We start from the raw sequence: 20,465 nt of genomic DNA on the forward strand, positions 1-20,465 counted from the left end.
TTCATTGTTAAAAAAAATGGTGTGCAGATCTAAATAGAGACTTCTCAACAGAAGAATCTCAAATGACCAAAAGACAATTAAGAATTGTTCAACATCCTTAGGTATCAGGGAAATGCAAATAAAAACGACTCTGAGATACCATCTTACACCCATCAGAATGGTTAAGATCGAAACACTGATGATAGCTTATTTTGGACAGCTTATGTCAGCTTATGTCGACACTCTTCCACTGCTGGTGGGAGTACAGCCACTTTGGAAATCAGTATGGCAATTTCTCAGAATATTGGAAATCAATCTACCTCAAGACACAGCTTTACCACTCTTGGGCATATACCCAAAGAATACTCAGTCATACCACAAGGACACATGCTCAGCTGTGTTCATTGCAGCATTATACATAATAGCCAGAACCTGGAAACAACCTTGATGTTCCTCAACCAAAGAATGGATAAAGAAAATGTGGCAAATTTACACAATGGAGTACTACTCATCAGTTAAAAAAAAAAAAAAAAAAAACCTCATGAAATTTGCAGGCAAATGGATGGAACTAGAAAAAAACCAAACAAACAACAAAAAAAACCATCCTGAGTGAGGTAACTCAAACCCAAAACAAACACTATATGTACTCACTCAAAGTGGATATTAGATGTAAAGCAAAGGATAACCAAGCTATAATCCACAGTCCTAGAGAAACTAGGTAACAAGGAGAACCCTAAGAGGGACTCATGGATTGCCCTGTGAAGAGGAAACAGATGAGATATCCTGGGTAAACTAGTGGCAGGGCTGGATAATGGGAAAGGGATGGGAATCAAATCATGAGGGATCGGGATTGCCAATTTAGGGGAGGGATGGAGAGGGAAAGCAATGAAAGAGATATCTTGATAGAGTGGGCTATTACAGGGCTAGTGTGAAACCTGGTGGCAGGGAAACTCCCAGGAATCCACAAAGATGACCCCATCTAAATCTCCTAGCAATGGTGGAGAGGGTGCCTGAACTGGCCTTCTTTTATAATCAGATCGGTGACTACACTAATTATCATTGTAGAACCTTCATTCAGTAACTGATGGAAGCAAATTCAGAGAACCACAGCCAAGTACTGGGCTGAGCTCCAGGAGTTCAGTTGAAGAGAGGGAAGAGGGATTATGTGGTCAAGGGGGATCAAGATTATGATGGGAAAACCCACAGAGACAGCTGACTCAAGCTCCTGGGACCTCATGGACTCTAGATCAACAGATAGGGAGCCTGCATGGGACAAACCTAGACCCCCTGCATGTGGATGACAGTTGTATAGATTGGTCTGTTTGTGGGGTCCCCAGTAGTGGAACCAGGATCTGTCCCTGCCACATGAGTTGGCTTTTTGGAACATATCCCCTAAGGTAGGATGGCTCGCTCAACTTTGATGCAGGGGACAAGCAGCTTGGTCTTGTTTCAACTTGATATGCCATGCTTTGATGACTCCCATGAGAGGCCTTATGTGTAGATGAATTTCTAAATGGTTTTATTAAACAAAAAAACACAGAGCCTTAGAGAGATCAGGGAAACAGGGAAATCCACCAGCCAACCTTACTTCACCAACTCTGCTGCTTCCAAATGTGAGTTACTTGCTGTTTACCCATGTCTGTATGCCTTGCTGTTCTGCCATCTATATGCTCTCTCTGTTCAGCTACATCACTTCCTCTTCCTACACAGCTCTGTCACTGTCTGTCTGTACAGACCTCCTGACCGTGTGCCATCACACCTGGATCTGTTTCCAGTGTGGACTTGAACACACAGAGATCCAGTCTAATAAGATTAAGGGTGTGTGCTATCACTGCCTGACTTCTTTGTTTACTTATAATGGCTGGTCTTTTACCTCTGATCTCCAGGAAAGCTTTATTTAATAAAGCACAAATAAAATATCACATTTCAGCACAAATAAAATATTATCACATTTCCCTTTTTGTCTAATAAAAAATAAAAAAAATTATAACTAATATAAGAAAAACTATATACAATAAGTACAATAACTATATATAATATATACAAGCAATAAATACATCAATAATGTCTTGTCTATTTGCATTTGACAAATTCAGAGAAAATATTCCATTATCTATCCTATATTGGTGAGTTCAAAACGTACCTAATTCGCTTTCTATCCTATCTTGTATTACCAACAGAAGAAAGGGGAATATGATATAGAAACATAGGATATAGATATGCTAGGATAAAGAGTAAAACTTGTTTAAAATGATTTACATTACTATGGATTTTAGTTTATTGATATAAATTTAGAGTTGATTTTGTTATACTATATATATATGTATATATATTTCTACTCTCATTTAAGGTATTATGCTTATGTAACTCATTTAAATTGTAATGGATAATTAAGAAATACAGATTAATAATTAGTCATCTATGATAATCAAACTTATTGTCATGTTAGTTAAGTTTTCTAGCTATACATAGATATAATTCAATTAAGTAGGTTATCTTCAAACACTTCAAAGACCTACAGAACATAGCATTTAAAATGTTTTAAAAATTTAGACTTTTCTGGACAGTGATACACATCTGCTCCTGGCAGCACTGGGTTTACTTCAAAAAGAAAGATGGGTGTCAAAGACACTCTATATGGAGTTTATCTTCTTCTTGGCAAAAGTTAGCCATTTGGGCAAGAAACTTTTCTTGCCTGGTCTACTTGACAAAATGTTGTATCGACTAGACATGGAGGACCCATGGAAAAGTGACCACTAAACTTTACAAGGGAAGATGGTCATTCAGGTTTCTGCTTTGCAGAAAATGCCAGACATTCTACAGGACACAGAGAGAAGTAACTGAGAGACTCTAAGCCTGTAGGCTAAAGAAGGATGGCCCAACATTGCACAGGAACTTTGGGTGACTGTCCAGGTAGCCAGCTGTCTCTCATTCTAGATTTTTGAAAGTTGCTTATAATGGTCTTCTTGTTTACTTAGGTAATATTTTATCCTTCTGAGGTCTTTGATGTAGTTGAAGACTAGATAGTTATAGTTTTCCATGGTTATGATAAAAGATAAATTAGATATGAAATTTTAGATTCACAAATATAGGATAGATAGAATATTTTCTTTAATTTTGCCAAATACAAATAGACTAGATATTGTAACTGTAATTCTTGCTTGATAACTGTTCTATTATATGTAATTTTACTATGTTAAAATTAAAAATCTTCCTTTTTGATTAGACAGTAAAGGGGAAGTGCTTTGGAATGTTGTTATGTATGCTGTGAATGTGCGTTGCTCTGGTTGGTTGATAAATAAAATGCTGATTGGCCAGTAGCCAGGCAGGAAGTATAGGCTGGATAAGCAGACAAGGAGAATTCTGAGAAGAGGAAGGGCTGAGTCAGGAGTCACCAGCCAGACACAGAGGAAGCAAGATGACAAGGCAGAACTGAAAAAAGGTACCAAGCCACATGGCTAAACATAGATAAGAATTATGGGTTAATTTAAGTGTAAGAGCTACTCAATAATAAGCCTAAGCCATTAGGCCGTACAGTTTGAAAATAATATAAGCCTCTGTGTGTTTATTTGGGTCTGAGGCCCAGGAGGGAATGGTGAAAACTTACAACTACACTTATGCTTTCTGAGGAGTGGATGGAGGGAGGTAAAAAAGAGGTAGGGAGAGGGAGTGGGAGGAGAATAGGGAAGTGAAACTGTAGTTGGTATATAGAATAAATTTTAAAATATGATAAAAAAGTGAGCCTATATTTTTTTTTTGAGCCTATATTTTTAAATGATCAGTTGATTGCAGCTCCCTAGTGTATCTCTTACTGTCAGAAGCACCCATTGACTTCACACATTCTGATGAACAGGTTCTAATCTGAATCAGTTGCGGAGGAGAGGGTGACAAAACAGAGTGGAAGTAACCTGAAAATGAAAGACTTGACAGAAATCTTCCTAACGTGTAGCCTACTGACTGTCATATATACAGGGAGGATGCTTTAATGTTTTGTGAATTAGTTTCCTCTCTATTTTAACTGAACACCAAAAATACATGCCACATTAAACTTAAAGCCTGGCTTAAATGTGAACTCATGATTACTGAGCAATAGTAATAATATAGTCACTTAATAAGCATCTGGAAAAAGTATAGATGTAGATTTTTAATACTTTATTGTCAGATTGTGTCAAGTTAAGGAGGGTGGAAAGTGATGTTTATCTAGAAGCTATGAAAATAGAGGCTCTGATTCAGTCCTTTGTATCTATTGCCATGTTATAGTTCTGCTACACACTCACAGTGTATCTCATAAGTTAAGGTTTGGAAATAAAGTGTCCCAACTAGGTTCATGTGTTAAAGGATTGCCTTTTGGCTGGTAGATCTAGTTGTCACTGGAAAAGACTAATAATGAGGACTTGCCTACATATGGATAAATTCCCTGAGGCATTTATTATGTGATGGAAGAGAACAGAAAATTTGGGAGTTAGGGACAACTTGGATGAGTTCTCTCTCTCTGTCTCTCTCTATCTCTATCTCTCTCTGTGTCTCTGTCTCTGTCATTCTCTCTCTCTTCCTCTCATCCTCCCAGTCTTGACTTGCTCTACCACAAGTTCTTCACCATTACTTTGACCCTCACCATGGGCCCAAACAATAAAGCTATGAAGAAACCTTGGAAACAATGAGCCAAGAAAAAAAAAATCTGACTGCCACACTACTTTTTTTTTTTTACAAGCAAAAGCAGAGTGTTAGTGCCTCCCTAGAAGAGTTAGTAAGCAGTGAATATTTAAGTCAATAATGTAACCCAGAGTAGAGACAATCACATTTACTTTATGAAAAGAAAAATTAAAGACATAATTTTTTTAACAAAAATGTGAAGGCACACAAAATAGAAGCAATTATCTTGCATTATTACATTTTTAACAAAAGTTGAAAATCATTTGATTACTATATATCAAATATACATTAGAACATGGGCCAGGAATTTGGTTAAGAATGTTAGAATCAGCCTGGAGAGATGGCTTAGTCTTCAAGGGCAGTCATTGCTCTTCTAAGAGACAAGAGCGTGTTTGGTTTCCAGTATCCATGTCAGCTAGCTCACAAAGTTTCTATCTCCAGTTCTAGGAGATTTAGTCCCTGTGGCCCCTGAGGGAACCTATGCTCACAGCATGTACCACTCCCCTCACACTCTCATGAACGTAATTTAAAAACTAAAATAAATCTTTAAGATAAAGAGTTTTAGGTTCAGCTGGGAGATGGTTGGCAGGTAAGAGATCTTTTCATGAAAACGTGAGAACCTAAGCACAAATTCACAGAAATGACCTAAAAGGAACAGGCCAGTTGTAGTTGCGCCTTTGCCTGTGCCACAGTTTCATGTGGGACAAATGCCAGAGGATGTGGGGCTTCCTTGACACCAGCCTAGGTCCAACTTCAGTGAAACACATTGTGTCATGGAAATAGGGCAGAAAGTGAAAGAGATGTCTGTCCTTTGTGTGTGTGTGTGTGTGTGTGTGTGTGTGTGTTCATGAGTGCATATGACACACACACACATCCCCACCTCAAACCCCATACATACACCTCACAGCCCCCTCCCCCACACCACTCACTACATAGCCAAACACACATACCTATAACACCCCCACCACACCAAAACATATACAACACACATTTCCCACACACTTATTCACGTACATATTCAAGGTGCCCTCAGTTTCCAAACGTTTTGAGATTTTGACATTTTCTCACTAAAATACTTTCAGTTTTTAAGGTAAACTACATAAAAATTTAAAATGTTTTAGCATTCAGTAGTGCTAGTGTTGAATGCACAAGTTCCCTTCTCATGCTTCTTTTATACAAAACTAAACTTCTACTCATTAAAAAATCTTGGAAGGCATTTAATTATACATTTGTTTTTCTTCATGGACAAAAACTCTGTAAATGTTTAAAAAATAGTTTTCTTCCTCATACCACAAATATCCTGCAGAAGTCATAATCCATGTGGTATACAATGCTAAACAGTACATTGCTTCCTGGCTGAGAGCAGGTGAAAGAAAAGCATAGCTTAGCAAATTCATTGTGGTGACAGTCTTACTTGCTGGTGACCTACTTAAGGTCTCTATTTGAGAATACCTTTTATTTTTATATATCAGTTTACTTCAGCACAGCAGACTACTCAAAATCAGAATGATATTTTAAAGACATCAATGAAGTTGATCAAAGAAAATATCAGTTGTGTTAGATGACAGTGGTGAGGCCTTTTAGCGAGGTCTGAGACTGTGGTGCAGCCATCAGCCTCGCCTAGGAAGCCTTTCACTCCTCAGGGTCTTATGCAGCTGTTGAGATTTCCTTTTGTGAATGTTGTTTTCCTTTAAAATAAATTTAATGTGTCTTTAAATACAATTTCAGTTCAACGCAAAGATTTTGTTTGGTGCATGGGATAAGAGGAGCATAGGAATACCACCCTGAGCTATTTTGCTTACCTCAAGTACAAAGAGGATTAAAGAACTTGATACTTCAAGCACTTAACAATTGTCTATGTATACATTTGATGTGTGTTATGTTCATGGCCTGTCTACTGGCAAATACACAGGAAACCTCCTATAACTCTGTTCAAGTCAAGCACAGAAATCCCTTCCAAGAACATTAATTCTCCTTACCCTAAAGCATTCCAGTTGCATAGAAAATACGTGACCCTCTTCCTTTCTCCTCAGGTAATTTGAAGTAGTCCACATTATTGCACTGCCTCTCAAATTTTCCCAGTAGGATGGACCAGTTCTCTAGTAAGCTGTTCAATAATATAGTTTTATTGATTTTTCTCCCCTTTCTAGATTTATTTCACCTCAACTTTATTAATATTTTCTAGAATCATCTTGCCTTCACCTGCTTTTTATGCTAATGGTTAAGTAGGGGACTAACAAGATTTTTTAAAAGTTCATTATATGGCAAAAAGTCCTATTGAGAGAAATGAAGGGAAGATTGAACAGTTGATATTGTTGTAGATGAGCTTACAAAGAGAATTTGAAAACATAAAATTTGGGGGAGTGAGCTGGCATTTGGCAGAACAAAACACTCAGTTATGCTCATTTCTGAGGGACAGGACATTGGAGCCTGAAGCAATAGTTTTGAGGAATAATCATAGGTGGATGGTCATGGGAATGCCAGGGGAACCAGAGTGACTTAGTACAGTTAACAGGAAAACTCAAAACAGTGGAGGGAAAAGTCAGAGGGGACACCAGTAGAGGGCACTAAAGGCAGGTGGCAATATATTTCAATGTACTTTTTATTCTCACTTCTCTTCCTTGAAGAGAGTAATTATATATGAGCCGGTTTCTTTATGCATCAGTGATTTGGGGATATACATTTAATTTATGTACAAATTATTGAGAAATTTGAAAGACTATTAAATTTTGAAACTGTCAGGGTGAGTTATTTGGCCTGTGTATTCAGTAGTTACTCTTAGATGACTAAAATTATGTCAAATGTTTGCCAATGATAATTTGTAAAATGATGGTCAACTTTACTATTAAACATCAGATTTGAAACATGCCTATACTGGGGGATAATATTCTTTTACTGAGCACAATTTATACTGGGAGATAAAGAGGGACAGTATTGTAATACCTCCAATGACATGATTCCTGAACTATGCTTTTTTCCCATAATTTGACATACTTTACACCTATTTTAACTCATTGAAAAATAGCTCCCCTCTTTCTCCTTTTTATCATTCCCAATTTGTCTGATTTTATCAATCAGTACAGAACATGTACCTTACTTGACTTACAGTTCAACTAGGTGCTACCTATCAATAAATGATCACATTATCTTTTATCTTATTTCCTCATTGACTGCCTAGTCAGCATGGTATTGATTTTTTTTTTTAAAGATTCTGCTTACAGTACATGAATGCTCACTTGGCTGTATTCCCAGATGTCTTTAAAAACCTTAATAGTGATCTTCCTTGTTAGATGTCTTCATTCACCTTTTAATAAGCCTGCTTGCCTTGTATAATAATGCTGCCCCTTCTGTAGAACCATATTTATCAGAGAGATAGCAGACATGAAAGAAATGCAAAAATTATGCTTGAGGTGAATTTAATATGAGAATTCAAATAAAGGTACCAATAAAACTCACATTTTAATACAACCATTAGACACAAGCTGAAAGTAAAATACCTCAATAGATAATATAAATCATGATTAAATCTACATTAATTCAGCTAATTCAGATCTCCCTCTCGTCCATAAATTCACCACTACAAACAACGAAGAAGGAAGTTCCTCACATCACTTCACATGTGGCAGGTTATTAGTATAGTAGCCTATAACATATAGAGGATTGGACCTAAATCATACCTCATGATAGGTATTGATTAGCAGAGGTTAATGTTCACATGAGAGCCTAATGGAAGCATGATCATAGGACTAGTTAGATCTATTATAGGGAAAAAAAATGACCTGAGGATGGAAGAGTAAGAAAAAGGCACTGAATAATTGTCTAAGTTACTTCCATAAACCAAGTGGTCCAAAGCATACATCCATGAACAGTTCAACCTCCAAAATCACTAACTTGAAATCCAATTCTCTTTCAACATTTAAAACCCTTTAGAATCAATTTGACACCAAAAAAAAGTCTACATATGAACTGAACTTATTCAAGGGGTCATAGTAAAAATAAAGGCAATTTAAAAATATTTTATAAAATTTGCTTCGGGTTGTATATTTTAGAAATTTATGAAATGAATTTTTGGTTATAACTTGGTTTGAATCCAAGATATTTCATTATGATTCTGCAGAGTCTAAAATCTGAAAAACAGTTCTAAATTTGAATTCTGTTTGCGAGAATTTTTGAATAAATGATTTCCACCTGGCTGCTAGTCTAGGGTTCACTTTGAGACTGAGTACATAAAGAAATTGGACAGTGGCAGGTAGTTCGATATCAGGAAAACATTGATCCTGCTTTTGAGACTTCAGAGCCCTGAAAGTGCTTGGGCCCAGAAACAGCACAATCTCCACGTCATAGGCATAGGAGTTTGTGTCTACAGTGGAGTATGCTGTACATGCTTGTACACTTCCAGAATCTCTCCCAGGACCTCAGCATTTTAGCCCTTGTTAGTAGACCAAAAATCCTACCTAAGTGTCAGTGATACATTCCACAGTCATGATCACCAATTGTTGAGATCTGTCTGTATTTTTAGTAGTTGATCATGGTACCATCCAAAGTTAAAAACTGACTCATTAGCTTTTTGTGAGATGATCTTCATCCTGTTAACCCTATGCTTTGGTCCACACAAAACTATCATGCACAGTCACAAATTTAGGGAATGACCACCATTCTGGTGGTCAATGTGAAAGATAATGATATCAATGATCAAACAGCCTAGATGCTTATGTTGTCTCAGAGCTGACCAGCAGACCTATGTCACAGGCTGAAGCAACTAAGCTGAGCTGGACTCTGAGCTGGGCGAGTAGCTGGAGTGTGACAAAGCCATTCTCTGCAATGGCTCTGCGGAACACTTAGGGGAAGTTCAAAGTGTTGGTCTTCCATAAGAAGTGCCAGGCAGGGCCAAACCTCAAGTACATATCACCAAGTAGAAAAGCATAAATATGTGCCCAAACTGTATGAACATCTGTGAACTGGGGGGCCATGGCAGGCCTCAGTGGAGTTCCCAAGTTCAGTGATGTGATGCATGTCATTTCTCCTCCTTCCTGTTTTCCTGGATGGGGGAGATTGAGCTACCCCAGCTTAGCAGCTGAAGTTGACTTTTTTTTTTTTTTTTTTTTTGGTTTTTCGAGACAGGGTTTCTCTGTAGCTTTGCGCCTTTCCTGGAACTCGCTTTGGAGACCAGGCTGGCCTCGAACTCACAGAGATCCGCCTGGCTCTGCCTCCCGAGTGCTGGGATTAAAGGCGTGCGCCACCACCGCCCGGCTGAAGTTGACTTTTTCATTCTGCCTGTCCTCATAATTCCAGATGGTCAATTTATATATATATATATATATATATTGACTGAATTTAAGTCTATTTGGGGAAATATTTGGCATTACTGGAATATTTGGTACTTTAGTGGGAGTCATTATATTGTTAAAAACAGAATAGAAGGTAAACTCTGAAAACAAACAAGATAAAAGTCTGGCTGAAAAAGACCAGGCCCGCATGAAGAAAGCAATGGAACAGGAATGTTTTCAGGAGGTTCAGGGAAGCAATGAGAGAGGAAATGAGGGAAATGAAGAGAGAAAGAGAGAGGGAAAGTGATTTCTCTGTCCCTGAGTGAATAATATATTCAGTGGCATGAGGTTACTGTCCCCAGTGTAGACAATCAGAGACATCACAGTTAGCCACACAATACAGCTCAGATGGGTGAACAGAGATCAGTGTCCTCTGAAGCGTAGATGTGGGCAAAGCAATATGGAGGGTTGCTTTGCTGTCCCCAAAGCTGGCCATGTAGAATAGCTGTAGTGCTGTGTGGCATGCTGTCACTATCCCTTAAATCAGTGTCTGCTGAGTAGATCACTTCTCAATCTATGTAAGAAGCCAGTCTGGACCTGCTTGTTACTGCATTAATTCTGCTTGCTTATCATGAAATAAAAATGAAAAGATGGGTCGGGCAGTGGTGGGGCCGCCTGCCAGCTCACAGGAGGTAGAGGCAGGCGGATCTCTGTGAGTTCAAGACCAGCCTAGTCTACAGAGCGAGTTTCAGGATAGGCTCCAAAAGCTACAAAAACCCTGTCTTAAAAAACCAAAAATAAACAAACAGACAAATAAATAAATAAATAAAAATAAAAATGAAAAGATGGTATTGGGAATGGAGGAAGACCCAATCTGTGTCACCCTCACAAATATACTGCTGCAGGTGTTATTTCCCTTTCAAATGCAAATTAGTAGGTGATGTCATTGCACAGGAAAGAACGACATGTTGATCCAGCACAGATCTCAACAAGCTTTCCTTTTTGCATTTTGGTGGAATGCGACTTGACATAACAAAGATAACAATTTCACACACAAGACTCCCACATCTAAATCAAAAATGTTTTCTTAAATTAATTATAGTAAGAAAAATTTGAAATACCTCTAGTTAATAATAAACTGAAATGCAGCTCAGTTGGGTGAAAGATACCCACAGGGCAGCCTTGGTGCTCATGGTCTGACCTGCCTCAATCATCCACAGGCCTAACCACAGCACCAGGCAGGTGGGTGCCATTATGATATGGTGGAGAAGTAGAATAGAGAGCCAGAATGGTTTATGTGCTGTGGGAAGAGGTAGTTCTGAAAAAGATAGAGCTGTTAAGAATGGACTGATGTTGGCAGCCTGCTTGCCACTTGGGACCAGGGTGATGTCTGGGCCTGGGCTTCTGTCTAGGGCTATGTCTATCCTATCACAGCTGGGGTCTATGTTAAGGTGTATGACCTATGTTGCCAACTAGGCCACAGGGATGCCCAGGGTCTGGGCCACCATCTGTGGCCATTTTGGTGTCAGAGGGCTGTGTTACCCCTGAGGTCATGTTGATCCAAATAGCTTGTGCTGCCATGGGTGACATGATGATATCTGGGCCAAGGGCTACTGGGACCATGTCTGGGTTCATGGCCCTGCAGCAGACAGTCTGTGTTGATATCCATGGCTTCATTAACCACTAAAGATCGTGTGAATGACTGGGGTCATGTTGCTGTTCTAGGGCCATGCTGCCATAGGGACCATAAAAATCTGAGTGGTCTAAGCTGCTACCTGAGGCCATGATGATACCCAAGCCCAGACTGCTACTGAGGACCATGTCTGGGACTGTGGTCCTACCACAGCCAGGGTCTGCATTTATGTCCATGGTCCATGGTACCACCAAAGGCTATATAGATGCCTGGATTCTGGGCCACAACTCATGCCCATGTTGGTGTCTGAGAGTTATGTCATCACTGGGGGCATGTTAATCCAGGTGGTCTGCACTACCACACAGGGCAATCCTGTCATCCAGATCTGGGCTGCTGCTGTGAGACATATTTGGTTCTGTGGCCTAGCCACAGCCAGTGTCAGGGTTATGTCCATGGCTCCTGTTGCCACCAGGATTGAGTAGATGCCCAGAGTCTGGACAGCTACCTGAAACTATGCTGATATCCTAGGGCTTTTCTGTATGCCTCTATGTTTCTGCTGCAACTAGGGTCTGTGATGATGTCCACAACCTGTGTCATCAGAGGGGTAATAGGAACCATGTGTGTTGAAATCCAAGGGCCATGATGAATTGGCCCTGCTTAACACTGGCCCTGGGATAGCTGGCCATGCCCCTCACTGGAAACTGCAGCAGGAAAGCTGGCCTTGTTCACACTTTGGAGAACTGGCTCCCATACTAAGGAGAGATGACCGAAGTAGCCCAGACCTACTAGACAAGCTCAGCTACCACCCAGACCCACATCCTGAACCTTTGGTTGGCACAATCTAATATCTAACCCATCTATGCCCTGCTGGAGTGTGTGAAGGTTCTGGGCCTTCAGAATGATAATTGCTGGATCTCCATGACTCTGGGCAACAGCAGAATATTTGAGAGTTGTTTTGTTGAGGATTCAGTGATGATTGTGTATCAAAGGCCAGAGGCCTTGAATCAGACTAATGACTCATTGCAATGAACATTTTGTGGATGGTGATGATTGGACAAAAGGGTATGCTGTGTGACACACTGCAACTCCCATTGCCAATGGGATGAATGAAGAGGTTTTGAAAAGACAGAGGATCAACGTGATATTTTTGTTTGTTTATTTTGTTTTGTTTTTAATTAATTTGGGGAGGATGCTGCAAGGGTGAGGGGTGGATATGGATGTAATGGGGATTGTGGGGCATGATATGAAATCAATAAAGAATTATGTTTAAAAACAATAAAAGAATAAACTGAAACTGGTACTAGGTTGGCATTCTCTGCATTATATAATTATGTCCTATAATGTTATTAAAATGAATTTGGATAAAACTTGTTATTAAGATACACAGTTTAGATTGGAAAATTTAAAAATATTTATTTTTTCATATTAATATCGGAATTACATTCAGATTTTTTCTTCCTATTTACCTAAGACGAAGTTTATATTTGGGAGAGAGAAAAGCTGAATAAACCTTCATATCCAAAACTTCAAATTGGGGGAAAGTGAACAGCCTCAGGGGTCACAGGTGCCGGATCTGAGTCACACCTTAGACAGAGGCAGAGCTGAGATTAGGCACAGGCCTCTGAGGACTAAATTATCATCACCCAAACTGTCCAGATTCTTTGGAAACCTATGTTTCACCATTGATTAATGACTGTATTTAACTTACCACCTCTCTCACTCTGTTCCTTCTTTTGTTAAATTAGAATAATAACAGTAACAACTCTTAAAATAACATCAATATCACCTAGTATGAATGTTTTTCTAATGTGTATAAGAAATCAATTTGCCTATATCAGAAGCTCAATAATTTCTTTGTGCTCCCTTCCTTCTCTCCCATTTCCACTCTGCCCTCACTTCTGATAGTGGGTAAAAAGAAAATCTCAGATCTTCCTTCCGAGCTATGGAACACTGGCTCCAAACACAGATGTGAATGACAAAAACTGGAGAAAGTTCAAGAGTCAGAGTGGGCAGTTAGACCATGTTTAGAGATGCTACTCAGGTATCAGAATCCCATAAACTGTTACTTCCTCTTATTGTTGGTTGGCATTTACACTTGATTATCTTCAAAAGTGATGTCTTTGTGTTTTGGGGCCAACATTTTGTAAAGAGCCTCTTTATAGAGCACTAAAATTGGTGACAGAGGAGAGCAGTCAACATCAAAAGGGACAAGTGACCAGAAGGCAAAGGTCAGCTGTTGTGATAGTTTGTTTGTGTTCAGACAAATAAAGCTTGCCTGAAGATCAGAAGGTGGAGCTACCCAGTAGTTAACCGGAGTTAAGTCGGAGGTCTGTACAAACAGGAGACAGGAAGTGATAAGGTAGGGTGGAGATAGGAGTTCAGCCCCTTTTCCGTCTGAGGAGTCAGAGAGGTAAGAAGTGATTGTGGCTGTTTCTTTGCTTCTCTGATCTTTCAGCTTTTACCCCAATATCTGACTCCGGATTTTTATTAAGATTATTTAGGATCATGCTTCAGTCAGCCAAAGGGAAGAGGTATAGAAAAGTCATAGGGACAATTACTATCTTGTAACCAAATAAAAATAATTAATGAAAAAAAAAGAATTTGAAGGGTGATACCCTACGTGGTTGGAAAATTGGCTTCTTGAAGCTGTGGGTTACTGAACACAAACCTCAGTGACATGGCGTTAGAAGATAAACGTGCAAAGCAGAACCACAGGCCTTTAGAGCAATACATACTCTTACCATTCCTTTGCTTGTCTGCCAGTACTAAGTGACAAGGACCCATTGCTAAGGACACTATATTTTGGGCATATCTTTAGCTTCAGACTTCCTGTGTAGAGCTGTCTACACGGGCTGATTAACTGAGAAAATCATCAGTGACATTAAGAGTTTGGAATATTACCAATCTATAAACTAATTACAGTTTCTCTTGGGATATCTTTACCCTTCTAAACAGTCAATCCTTGCCAATCTCTATGTCAGACCTAACATCCCAATAGACAGATAAAAACCTTTGGAATGTGTTAATAAAACCCTATTCTCCACCAATGAAAGGGCTAAGAATGGTGTCAGATAAGATCTAAAGCCTATAGTTGAGAGTTCTGTACTCGCTGAGACCGACCAGTTAATGTTTTTACCAATATATTTTAAAAAATGCACTGATTTATAATTTTCTTTGTTCTGATACTACACAAACTTCATGAAACTACTTCCTTTTTGTTACACTGTATTTGAAGAGACTGAAATCATTGTTCCCTAGTCATAATCACTCAAATCTAGCTCCAGAATAAACTACCTCTTAATCCCTTTGAAGTAAGACTTGTGTTTCCTTGTTGAGAGTTTCATAGTCCTAGAAGGTTACTGTGTGAAGCTATGGAAGTGAGCCTTGGATTACAGTGGAGAAGCCAAAATGTTGGAGATGCCAGCATTGTGAAACATCTGCAAAGGAGACCTGCATAAAAGGAATGAAACCAAACTGAGAGATGAATGCTGCGAGCATCAATACTAGAGGGGTAAGGGCACCTAAGCCCTTTGAAATTTTACTTCCAGATGCCAGATATGGAGCTATAAGATTTGATATCTGCCTTATTGGGTTTTGGTCTTTCTTTGGTCCAGTTTTTATTCAGTATGCCTTTATTACTCTATTCTAGACTGGAAATATATATTATGTGCTATTACATGTTGGATGTATATCATATTATGTTTTTTTTACAGGGCACCACAGTTAAAATATTGCCTTGAGTCTCAGAGCATACACTGGACTTTGGATTTCTGAAGAATGTTGAAACTTTAAAGACTATGGGAATTTTTAAAGTTGGACTAAATGGAATTCTGAAGTATGATATGGCCAGGTACCTATGAGGATCAAAAGTGGAACATATAGATTTGAATAAGAAATGCTTCTATAGCCTCAGGTATTTTAATATCTGGTTTCTCTTTGGTGACTGTTTGGAAAGGCTGAAGAATGTCACTGAGAGCAGGCCTCAGGAGTTTATAAGCTTGTCCTACTTTCAATTCTCTCTCTGCTTCACATTTACAGTTGAAGACATGATTCCTCAGCTTCCTGATCTGGTTACCTGCAGCCATACCTCCCAGTCATCATTGACTCTCACTCTGGAACCAGAAGCCAAATAAACTCTCCATTCAATAAGTTGCTTTTGGCCCTATTATTTTATCATATAACCCAAAAGTAACTTAAACACGGTTGCAAAACAAATAGTGTCCCCCCACACACACACCAGGCTCTAATGGATAGTTCCAATCCAGTGGTGGCAGAGACACCTCTGGATAGACTAAATGGTTCATGAAATAACAAAAGTCTTCAATTCAGGAGAAGGACTGGTAGGGAGAAGTAGCGTGTTGACAGTGAATGTGATGATATATGTAACTGTTGGGAAGAGAATAATCAGAACATATTATATACACACGTGACATTATCAAAGAACAAAATAAACTAATACAACAAAAAGAGGCAAACATATGACTAAGTTCTCCACAGACACAAATGATTATTTTCTCTTTTCCAGGAATATTTTTCATTGGAACTTCTCAAAATAATCATCAAAGAAAATTAACTCTAGATCATTTTCAAAGGTTTCTTCACTTTATAATTCAAGCTGTGTGATGATGATTACCTCCTTCTTGCTTTACAATTCTCGTACATACTAGGAGAGGACTTGGCTTCAGTGATCCCAAATAGGCTCACCAGTGAAATTGGAAATAGAAATATATATGGAAACTTATAATGTTAGTATGTTATGAAAAATATTTATACAAATGAAGATTAATGCATTAATCTAATGTAAATATACTGCTTGGAAACGCATTGTTCCTCTCCTTCATCTAAGTTATCATAAACCTGTGAATTCAGACCAAAGATTAGACTTGTTTGCTGCAAGAGAATGAACTCTACTTTAAAAACACAAAGTATATATTTGATATATGTGATCATTTTCCTAATAGCTAACACACACACATGAATGCATGCATAAACACACACATATCCTCACATACACATACACACACATACACACATACAAACACATACACACACACACACACACACACACAAATACAAATATAAATACTGTAAATACTGAATCACTCATTGTAGTACAAATGAGTTACGAAAGAAGCCCTCAAGTGACATTGATAAAACAAAATCACAGTAGGTTAGCATTGGTGTTTTTACTTAAACACAATTATAATACACATAACCTATAGTAATGTTACAGAAAATAGAAATATCTGTTACTAAGAACCTATGATATTGCCTGTTAAAATGCAACCATATACTTACAAAGATATTTGGTTGGACATTATATCTAGTCCTGAATTCTACAAAGCTGAGCAGCCAAAGGCACTAATTTTAAGTTGATGCAGCATACCATCTAGCTGACAACTATTACTTAAACAATATTATTGTGTATTCTATTATTAAACATCTAATGAAAGAGTTAACTGCACACTGCTTGTATTCATTTGCAGACAGTCATGTCTTAGGAACCATGCTAATTATGATGATATTTACAAAATTATTCTTTCAATGTTAAAAAATATCATCTCTATCTCAACATGAGATCTTGGCATAGATAAGCTCCCACTTTTTAGGCAGATTGCAAAGTTTTCATTAGTTAATTGATAAAAATGAATTCTATCTCCAATGGGATTAATAGTCTGTATTTTGCTCTAAAATAAAAATGCTGAAGTACTCACTAACACCAATTATTTCTTAATAGCAGAAGCGTATGTTACTACTTTCCTGAAGACTTGGAAACATTTGCTTTCATCTCAGAAGACAACTAAAATATATTGATTGAGTTTAACCATCTTCTTTCTTAAAAAAACTAAATTCCTGCTGGTGCAAGGCCTCTTAATAAATGAAAATAATGTATTATCCTTGTTCTTAACTAGTTAGCTTAAATCACCAAAACAATCAAAACTGTAGCAAGTCAAATAGTGACATTTGTATTTAAAATATGCCCTGAGGGGTATAGTACTACAGTACTACAGTGGGAAGGGATGTGTTCTCATTTTAAATTGGCAAGGGATGCATCTACCTCCAATTTATCACAACTTTTCTGTTCTCTTTCCCACAGCTTTGAGTCTGAGAAGAAGCATAAGTCTTACCAATGTCCACCAGCTCCCAGCTTCTGGTCCCACAATCTACACTGGAGAAAAAATTGCAGCAAGGACATGGGAAGGTCTTTCAAAGCCCTAAGCCTGACTAAGGAGCTACTGACAGCTGATGGCTGCTACACATAAGAACATATTGGCAACATTATGTGGACTTAGTGAATTTAAAAGATAATTACATGTAGTTGGAGAAAAGTTAGTGATAGAGGACGCAGGAAGAGTTAGAGGGAGAGAGCGGCAGTGGATTTGATCAATACATATTATATTCATTCATGAAATTCTCAGGCAATATTTTTAATTACATTTGTATAAACTTAAAAAAAATTCATGCATTAGAAGAGAGGATTTGGGTCAATGATCTTGGGAATAAACTAGAACAAGAGAATAAAATCAGCCCTCAAGGTAGAGAGAAATTGAAAAGACACATCACAAAGTGTGAGGCAATATTTACAAAACACTTATTTGAAAAAGGTTGTAGGCTCAATCATGGGAAGAATTTGTTGTTCACATGTACAAAAATAAAGAATCCAAGAAAAAAATAGAAAAATGACACAGATACTCCACCAAAGAAAATATAAACATATGGAGTGATATTCAGCACATGTCATTAGATACAAAAGCAAACCCACAATTTATCATTACTATATATCTAATAGAAAGACAATGATTTATGCTATCATTATCACCAGAGATGGGGAACAATCACTCACAAGCTTCTGTAGAAACTTCAAAAATATCAAAGAAGAAACCATATATATATTTCATTTCAATGTCATGAAATTTACAGTTTTAATGTAGTTCCTTCTGTGCTTTGAGTAATAAAGATAATTGTCGGGTATTTTAGTGAGGTCAGAACACAGAATTCATTTCAGTGTCATAAAAGTTAACACAGACTACTCATATACTTGAGTGGCATTTTCAAGTTTTATTGTGTGCTTCCTATTCATATAAGTTTATTTATTTTAATCCTATTAGCTTACTATGATCAAAGGTACTGCATCTAATTTAAACTAGAAGAGACCTACACAAATCAAAGCAGTTCATAAGTGATAATAGTTAATGGAGCATCAGTATTTAGGAATGCTTTACATGAAGTCACCAAACAAGTGCCTCCAGCATACTTTCCTCTGAAAACGAAGAGGATATCCCATTATGTGACATGTGAATAGCTCTATATACTTCCACCCTCTAAAAGTTTGGGTCAGGTTTGCACAGTGATAGAGTTGACTCTCTATCTGTTGGGAAAATGGTAGAGCTTACTTAAATGTGAAAAAATACGTATGTGTACAAAAATAATATCAATGTCTTGATGTCTAAAATTCTGGGAGGTATATACTTGAACAAACCAAAATAAAACATTATTTATTTTATTTTCTTCACTCATTCCCCACATAATTTTGGGAGGCAGATTCAGCAATAGGTGCTTGGTATAACTTATGGAATAGCAAGTATCAGTTAAACTCATAATTTGACAAGAGCGACAGTTGCAGTTCATAGAGCCCTTTTAAAAGGTAATAACATGAAAGTACTTTCAACATATAGTGGAAATCTGGCAGAATGTATATAATAATTCCTACAAGTGGTGTATAGCATCACAGAAGCTATCTGTACCAGGGCCAATAATGTGAGAAATGGTTTTGTTTGTTTCTAACTAAACAAAATACTACAATTAGAAGCTGGCATAACATAATCAAAGATAGCAAGATGCAAATTATATTTAAAGCATGAAACTTGGGAAGGTTTCAGGGAAGAGATGTAAACATAAATGATAGAATAAGCCAGGTAGAGAACAAAAGGACTTTATGTTCATTGCCTGGAGGATGGTGGTAAAATTATTTAGTCGAAAGCCTTGAAACAAAGAATTTTTACTCAATGGACAATGTTAGATTAATTCATATTTTCTCTTGGAAACAATAGAAAGAGAAAAGTAGCTTTAATTTACATAGAAATGATTTTATAGACAACATACAAGTGTATCTTGCTTGTTTACAGTGTGGTCAGTACAGGTGCACCTGCATTAACCTGATGACCCAGACATTGATGAGCTTTGTTGCAGTAATGTACATCATGTAGAACTATGGGTACTTTAATTCTTAGCCTTTCTTTGATTATAATTTGTAAATACAGTTGATTTTAATTCACAAACACATCTATGAATACCTTCCAATTCAAAGTAAGATGATGGAAACAAATGAATATATATGCTGAGCCAAACATGAAACTAGTAGGAATTTTACACTATCAAGAAGTAAATACAGCTGAAAAACTAACAAGTTTCCTCACCACATATACATAGCTCTGGGATGGTTGTCTAGCTCTTACCAATAAAGTCACATGCAATTTTCTTAGATTTTATATATATAGTAAGTGTATATAATTATATTGTAACTATGCACACTACCCACATGCATGTTAATTATGTGTATCTATTATCCAAATATATCCTATTTGTACAATACAGTAATCCACACATTACAAGAAAATTTATTTTGATTCACCTAAGTTACAAAACCTTGACTCACAACTTGTTTCATCTAAAATACTACAAAATAAATACATCAGTAAGGCAATATTCCTAGAACAGTTGGATGAAAAATATAATAACTGACCCCCAAATTAAAAACTATAACCATTTTTATTCATTCATTCATTTGTCACTCACCATCTAACATGTCCCTCTGCAGAAGATAACATTTCTGCCAAGTATTGCAAACTGGTAGAAGGTTGCCTGACTTGAAGGCTTTATTTAGTCCGTACTGAAGAAATCTGAGATAAATGCTTGAATTTCCAAGTCAGAAA

The 20,465-nt window shown here is 37.5% G+C and overlaps 1 protein-coding gene across 5 annotated transcripts in view; it reads right to left on the reverse strand.

The window, feature by feature from the left end:
• Positions 1 to 20,465, reverse strand: part of Lrp1b (LDL receptor related protein 1B) — a 1,950,932-nt gene that overhangs the window by 195,754 nt on the left and 1,734,713 nt on the right. The gene's annotated exons all lie outside the window — the stretch shown is intronic.

Source organism: Peromyscus californicus, unplaced genomic scaffold (genome assembly GCF_007827085.1).
Source record: "Peromyscus californicus insignis strain IS unplaced genomic scaffold, ASM782708v3 Scaffold_7__1_contigs__length_154581171, whole genome shotgun sequence".
Taxonomy (NCBI): Eukaryota; Metazoa; Chordata; class Mammalia; order Rodentia; family Cricetidae; genus Peromyscus; species Peromyscus californicus.